A 7,923-nucleotide genomic window follows, 5' to 3' on the forward strand; every position below is an offset into this window, starting at 1 on the left:
CCTTTGGCTGTGACGTCATTTGAGACGACCGGAAAGCGCGCCAGCTGTCAGTAAAACGTAAACAAACATGGTACACTGTGCTGCGCTGAACTGTGACAGTAATTCCAATAATGGAGAGAAAATCAGTATGTTCCTGTTCCCAAAGGACAAAAAGCTGCGGAAAACATGGACAATTAAGGAAAAGAGAAAGGGATTTTCTCCAACCTCACACACGAGACTCTGTCAAAACCATTTTAAACCAGGCAGCTTCGTGAGAGATCCACGATTGATGTCGTCGATAGGCTTTGAACCTAAAAGTCTGATATTAAATCCGAGTCCGATTCTGCTCCGATCATGTAATTGCCATTCTTTTATCAAATATACCTTATACCCGCTAAGGATAATCAAATATACATAAATAAGACAGATCCTGCCCCGTTTCTGTCCGTTCCTGCAAATCGTCGCCCGTTTCTGTCCGATCCTGTAAATCGTCGCCCGTTTCTGTCCGTTCCTGTAAATCGTCCCCCGTTTCTGTCCGTTCCTGTAAATCGTCGCCCGTTCCTGCCCGATCCATATCAATACAATACTCTTAATTCCTTGCAATTCTTTTATCATATATCTTATACCCGATAACAAATATATGATACTATAATGTAGGTATCGACATAAATGTATATATATAATTTAGTCCGATTCTGCCCCGATCATGTAATTGCAATCCTTTTATCAAATATATCTTATACCCGATAATGATACTTTAATGTATCTAATATATATATTCATTAATGTATATAATAATTAATAGATTTCTGCCCGTTCCTGCCCGTTTCTGCCCATTTCTGCCCGTTCCTGTTAATCGTTTAACCGTACACTAGGCCTTCCATCACAGGGATATCAGATATCGTCTAATCACCAGTTTCCGCGCGTTATGTATTTCCGCGCAGCCATTTTATCAAGCTATATCTCGTAACTACGTGACCTGCTGGACACAACACAAGGATATTTTAGACGTTTGGCCATCGTCTGTTAACTGACACAAAAATTACCGGAAGTTCGTTTGGAAAACAAGAATTAATCACTGATTAAAAAACACGCATAAATATGCAGTTTTGCTTAATGCACTTTTTATCTTGCTCAAAATGAGGCCATACCTGAAAAAACAGTGATATATTTCATTCATGAACCGGTCTTTTTTGTAGTCTGACAAACGTACGAAAATGTCGTATGCAAATGAAGCCACATCTCCTCGCCGATTTTTTTCCACTTCCGAAGAGCCAATGAGACATTCTTATATCGATAAACTGTAGTTTCAATGAAACGTAAACCTTGTAATGCAATGAACTTCCAATTTTCAACAATTTTAAACAGAACAAAATGAGAAATAACTTACCATCAACCAAAACCGATATAAGACTGCAGAAAAAAAATACCAGATTCTATATTATAACTAAATAAATATAATAAATAAATTTAAAAAATTACATGAATTCGTTCAATTTGACATCTTGAAAAATCTATTAAAAATGTGAAATTTAAGTAAAAAGGTTTTGATAATTAATTTGACGATCAAAGGTATGTTTTTATTATTTCAAACGAGGCTTTTGTTCTTGCAGGTCACTGTAGAGAATTTCTTTTTAGTGTATTCGAGTTATCTTTTTTTGAACACTTAGTCAAAATAGACACACGGAAACATGACGGCTACTTCCGACGGGAGAAATAAATTTGTTAAAAATTGTTTGTTCTGATTTTTTTTAAATATAGTTTTATGTTGCTAGTTTTTTGTTTCCATTAGTAGATTGTATACATGTTTATGACAGTAATCCGTCATTTCAACAGTTTTCTGCCGATATGAGTACGAAATCGCGGATGCTTCTTTAGTGCGCGGAAACCGGTAACCCGAGGATATTTAACATGCTCCAGACCACGGACTTAGATAATCTAATTCCGTGTCCAGACTGTTTTATATTTAAGTCGGCTTAAAAGTATATATAAAACCTAATTACAATTTAAAAAGTTGTATTTTAGGATAAATTGGTACCAAGGATTGAACAATCGAGCTTAAACGAACCATTCTGGTGTAAAATCTGCATTGACGCAAGCTATACTGCCAGTTTCCTGACCCTGTTCGTCGTCACTAACATCCAACTCAGACGATTCATATTCACTTATAACCTCTAAATCGGTTCAGTCTGGCTCATACAGGTAAGACTGAAAGACCAGGTTGAAGGAAACTTCTGGAATATCCTCGTTGTCACTAAAATTCACGGAATCCATAGCCCCGGTACCAACTAGTTCGGTAGTTGTTGTGACAGACGGTCGTCGCAAATGACGTCACAGCTCTTCCAGTTTAACGAACGATAACTCGTGCTAACTTGTATTTGAGATTTTCAATACCGGTTACAAAATTTGCTGATTTTCGCAACTTTTGTGTTTTCAATTATTTTTCATGTTACGGAAGGGATATTTAATGAATAATGCCCCCGAAAAAAGGCAAAATATGTGAAAATGAAATTGGGTTTTTATCACCTTTAAGGTTCTTATATGTCTTAAATAATCTAATCGAGGGGGGGGGGAGAATCATATTTCCCCGCCAAAAGAGCAACAAGTGTATAATATACCCGTGGTTCGACTTAAGTTGGGGGTGTATAGCATTCACTTTATCCGTGCTGTGGTTTCCGGAGCATATAAGTATGGGCATGTCAGCCACTGTCTCATAAATGGGCATCAAACTTTTTGTAGAAAGGTATATCGCATTAAGTCATGTGACAAACCCTGTGATCACAGTGACCTCGTTTTGACCTTTATCCCTGACTTCTAGTACCAACACAATGGTTTCTCGAGCATATATTTATGATTGGTTCGCGAACGGGCATCAAACTGTGTTCGTTTGTGTTTTACGTTCTATTAACAGCTATGGTCATTTAAGGACGTGTCAGGTTTTGGTGTTGGAGGAAAGCCGGAGTTCCCGGAGAAAAACCACCGACCTTTTGCCAGTACCTGGCGACTGCCCAACGTAGGCCTCGAACCCGCGTCTCAGTGGTAGCAGAATTTCAGACACCTTAACCACTTATTTCAATATATATATATACTGCATTTGGATAAAACTGATTTAATCTTAATATCATTTCGGTACAATCATGTCATGATTTTGTTAAAACCTCCAAACAATTAATTGAAAACACATGACAATATATTGCCATTTCAAAATAATGTTTTAATATATATATTGCTAGACAAATATTGCAATATTTTGGAACTACAAAATTATTGCCAACCCCTAATAATCACATCACTTAACTATTGAGGATTCTTGCTTTCACAAATGGGCTGGTGCATGAAAAGCTACAGAAGTAATAAATGAGGTCAATGAGCCTATCTGGTGACCACCACCATACATAATTATTTTCTCAGGATTGAAGGCTACAAATACAAGTTAACCCGGTTTTTGAATACTATTCAAATGTAAAGAAATATTTGCTTTACTTGAAGTCAACAGGTCCTGGATTCTTTCCCCCTTGAAACTCTGCCATGATCTCCGGAGCAAACACAGGACCAACCCTCTGTACTCCCAAGGTGTAGTCACTGCCACACAGCAAGGCAATGTTGATCATTTTCTCTCGGCGCAAACCTACAACAAACACACTGTGGATAAGAATGATGGTTCATGATGCATAATTCTGGAGATGCTATTTATATGAACAAGGATTGAGAAAATACTACACGCATCAGTCTGTTTAATAAATTTTCCCTCGTTTCTTTCAATAATAACCATTAGCTCATTCACACCTAAAGACATATTTGAACTCTTCCAATTCAATGGTTAGAATAGTTCATTATAAAATTTCAGAGGTGAACGAGTTAAATATATTGCAGATTACTTATGATAACAACCCTTAACTTAGCCACCTTAACTTAATAAGTACAATATTTGTGTTTCATGAACATGAATGTTTTACTTTACATAAAAGTTACAGTTTCTGTTTTGTTTGACTATACAACAAAGATTGAAAGCGAATACAAACAAAGACATGCAAAATAAAATTAATCTACAGCATGTTTATTGGTTGTTATTTATTTTCAATTTCAAATTGGGGCTAGGGGGAATCTTTTCAAGGAAAGCAGCATTCAATTTTAAAATATTTGTTATAATACAAGGAGGAATAAGATAGGAAAAATTTAAGAAAGACAAAACTGTTGATCAAATCTTCCATTCTAGGCTAGTAGTGTTTTAATTGGGAAGTTGACGGCTGTTATAGCATAAGATTACAAGGCCCTTTGGGCAATGTCAGCTAAAAATCTTAAAAGACTTTACCTAATTGATATCTATATTGGTTCTCTGGAAAAATTCAACATGCTTGTTCTGATTGAAGATTTTTTTGCAGACATCTGTTTGATTGGTGAGGTCCATAAACGCACACTGAGCCTCAGCATCCATTGGACAGACGATGTAGGGAACGCCAAACATCCGCAACAGCCCCTGAGCAAAATTTTAAAATGCGAAAAATTTGAAATATTTTGATTTTGCAATATTGGATTCAAACAGTAAAAATTACATAGGTATATATTTTTTCTTTCCCTTAAAGAAGTTAAGTCCTAAATCCTAGTTCTAACTTGCAAAAGAAAGGAACATTCTTCAATTCAATAGTCCTTCAGTGTTCCTCCCATAACATTTTGGAAGGATCTAAACTTTGTAATTTACTTGTTAAGGCAGCATACTATTCTAATTCAACCTTTTCACAACTGTAGACCATAATGGAATCATCCATATCATGGCATGGTAAAGTCTACTGAAGTTACATAGGGGTGAAAGGGTTAAGCTGCAAAAGAGGTATTATGATAGGAGGATATATAGAAGACCATATGAAGTGGGAGAACTGGTATGGTTATTCAACCCAAAAAGGGAGAAAGGACTGACACAGAAGCTACAACTAGTTTGGGAGGGCCCTTATAAGATTGTAAAGAAAACGTCCTTAGCTATTTACAAAATAAAGAAAACAAAGAAAATGAAGAATGAGTTGTTCATTTTGACAAACTTGAAACATACAAAAGTCCACCACCGCGCTACTGGAGAAGTCTGTTACCTAGAGAAAAGTCACACCTACAGAAAGTTCAGAGAAGGGACGTAAATCAAAAAGAACTGTAACAAAACCAGATAAATTGAATTTAAACAAGTTTAATCAGATAGGACGGCTGATTTATTTATGAGATTAAACAGTAGCACTGCACAATGGTGAAACCTTTATCAAATTTTCTAAAATGCCAAATCTTACTTTACAGATTTACCCTCTGCGATGTCTGCGACAGACAATTCAGTTCCCGGGGGAACTTGAACCGGAGGACCCATGATGCCTACAGGCAGAGCTATGATTGTAGACGGTGTAATCGGAAGTATTTCCGGCGCGACGATTTCTTTTTTCATTTTGAGGCGGTTCACAACAGGAAGATGACTACCAAGCCTAGGAGGTCCCCATCCCGCCACAACAAAATAAGGACTGAGCGTTCTGAGCCTAAAGAGAAGCCAGTCAGGGGCGATGTCATCGATGTCCTAGCTAATGTGCCTGTTAAAGATGTCCCTGAGGCAGAGGTGGTGGTGTCTGTCTCGCCGCCCCCATTGGTGTTAGGATTGCCAGCGATCCACCATACTGGAAGTATTGGTAAGCGCATCAGTTTAGGAGATAAAGCGGACGACAGAGATATTTCATCCTCAGAGGAAGAAGGTGACGTTGATGATGAGGTGGACAACGGTACAAAGGAGGTTCCGGCACCATTAGACCCATTGGTGGATGTGAGATGTCTCACTTTCCGGCTGGAAGATTTAATTTTCCCTCCTGACACCGGAGTCAGAGAATTGAAGCCGAGGTCATTGAAAACTTCACCGACGGGAAATTAACATCTAGGCAGACAATTTTTCGTTTTTTTTTTATCATATAAGCTTGATGCAAACCCCTTTATTCTATTTAACAATTCAATAAACATACATTGGTACGGAGACCAATATGTTTTTTTATCGAAGGGGGTATTTGTAACAGGCTGGTAAACACGTGTTGTCTTCTTACGCATTACGCTAGACTCAACTATATTTCAATATGTTCTTATTACTAAAATAACTATTGTCAGATCAAACTACACAACAAAGGTTGAAAGCGAATACAAACAAAGACATGCAAAATAAAATTAATCTACAGCATGTTAATTGGTTGTTAATTATTTTCAATTTCAAATTGGGGCTAGGGGGAATCTTTTCAAGGACAGCAGCATTCAAATTTAAAATCTTTGTCATAATACAAGGAGGAATAAGAAAGGAAAAATTTAAATTGCTCTGGAGATGATGGCAGAGTTTCAAGGGGAAATAATCCAGAGACTTGTTGACTTCAAGTAAAACAAATATTTCTTTACATTTGAATAGTATTCAAAAACCGGGTTAACTTGTATTTGTAGCCTTCAATCCTGAGAAAATAATTATGTATGGTGGTGGTCACCAGATAGGCTCATTGACCTCATATATTACTTCTGTAGCTCTTCATGCACCAGCCCATTTGTGAAAGCAAGAATTCTCAATAGTTAAGTGATGTGATTATTTGGGGTTGGCAATAATTTTGTAGTTCCAAAATATTGCAATATTTGTCTAGCAATATATATATTAAAACATTATTTTGAAATGGCAATATATTGTCATGTGTTTTCAATTAATTGTTTGGGGGTTTTAACAAAATCATGACATGATTGTACCGAAATGATATTAAGATTAAATCAGTTTTATCCAAATGCAGTATGCTTGGTGCGATATCTGGGAATTATCTACCAAACGTTTATAACACAATTTTCCAATTTTCATTGCTTACCTGATGGTCACTTTTCGTTTTTTTTTACTGGTGTATAAAATAATTATAAATGATCTTAATTTCTAGGGATACAATAAAAAGATAAATTGCATGTTTGCTAACCTTTTCTCACTAAAAGCGCTCAGCAGGCGACGCATCCACTCCTGTGGAATTCTTGTATTATCCAACATACACATTGATTATAAATTACACTCCCACCAAGTTCACATGCAATGATAATCAAGATATGTGTAGAGAACCAGAATCGCACTCTATTAGTACTTGAGGTTAAGGTTAAATGAAGGTCACAGTGACAATATATATAATGTGTGATGGCCTTTCATGAAACTGGCCAAGATACGACCCACAAACTTTTATTTTAGTGCTTAATTCAATGTAAGGTCAAATCAAGGTCAGTGTAACCTAATTGTACAAAGTGGGTTACCACTTACCCATGATAAAAAATGTATACAAACTTTGATAAGGGGCCGCGGTGACTAAGTGGTTAAGGTGTCTGACATTCTGTTACCACTGAGACGCAGGTTCCAGGCCTACGTGGGGCAGTCGCCAGGTACTGACCGAAGGTCGGTGGTTTTTCTCCGGGAACCCCGGCTTTCCTCCACCACCAAAACCTGGCACGTCCTTAAATGACCATGAAGCACTTGAATAAAACATCTCAAAGTTAAGGAAAATCTCAGGCAATGTATTGTCTATGGGAAATCTTAGAAGAGGAAATCTCAAGAGTTGAGATGTTTTATACAAGAGGGCCCATAGCTGTTAATGGAACGTTAAACACAAACGAACAAAGTTTGATGCCCATTCGTGAACCAGTAATAAAGATTTGCTCGGGAAACCATTGTGTTTGGTTTTTTGAAGTCAAGGATAAAGGTCAAAAAGAGGTCACTGCGATCATAGGATGTGTCACAAGACTTACTGCGATGTACCTATCTGCAAAAGGTTTGATGCCCATTTATGAGACAGTGGCTGACATGCTTCGGAAACAATATTTATTTGCATTTGAGGGCAAGGTAAATGGTCCATTTGAGGTTGCAATGACTTCCTTCAAGGATGCAACACTGCATTCTTATGATTTACCTGTGGTTAAAGTGTGAATCCCATACCT

Source organism: Mizuhopecten yessoensis, unplaced genomic scaffold (genome assembly GCF_002113885.1).
Source record: "Mizuhopecten yessoensis strain PY_sf001 unplaced genomic scaffold, ASM211388v2 scaffold8821, whole genome shotgun sequence".
NCBI classification, from domain to species: Eukaryota; Metazoa; Mollusca; class Bivalvia; order Pectinida; family Pectinidae; genus Mizuhopecten; species Mizuhopecten yessoensis.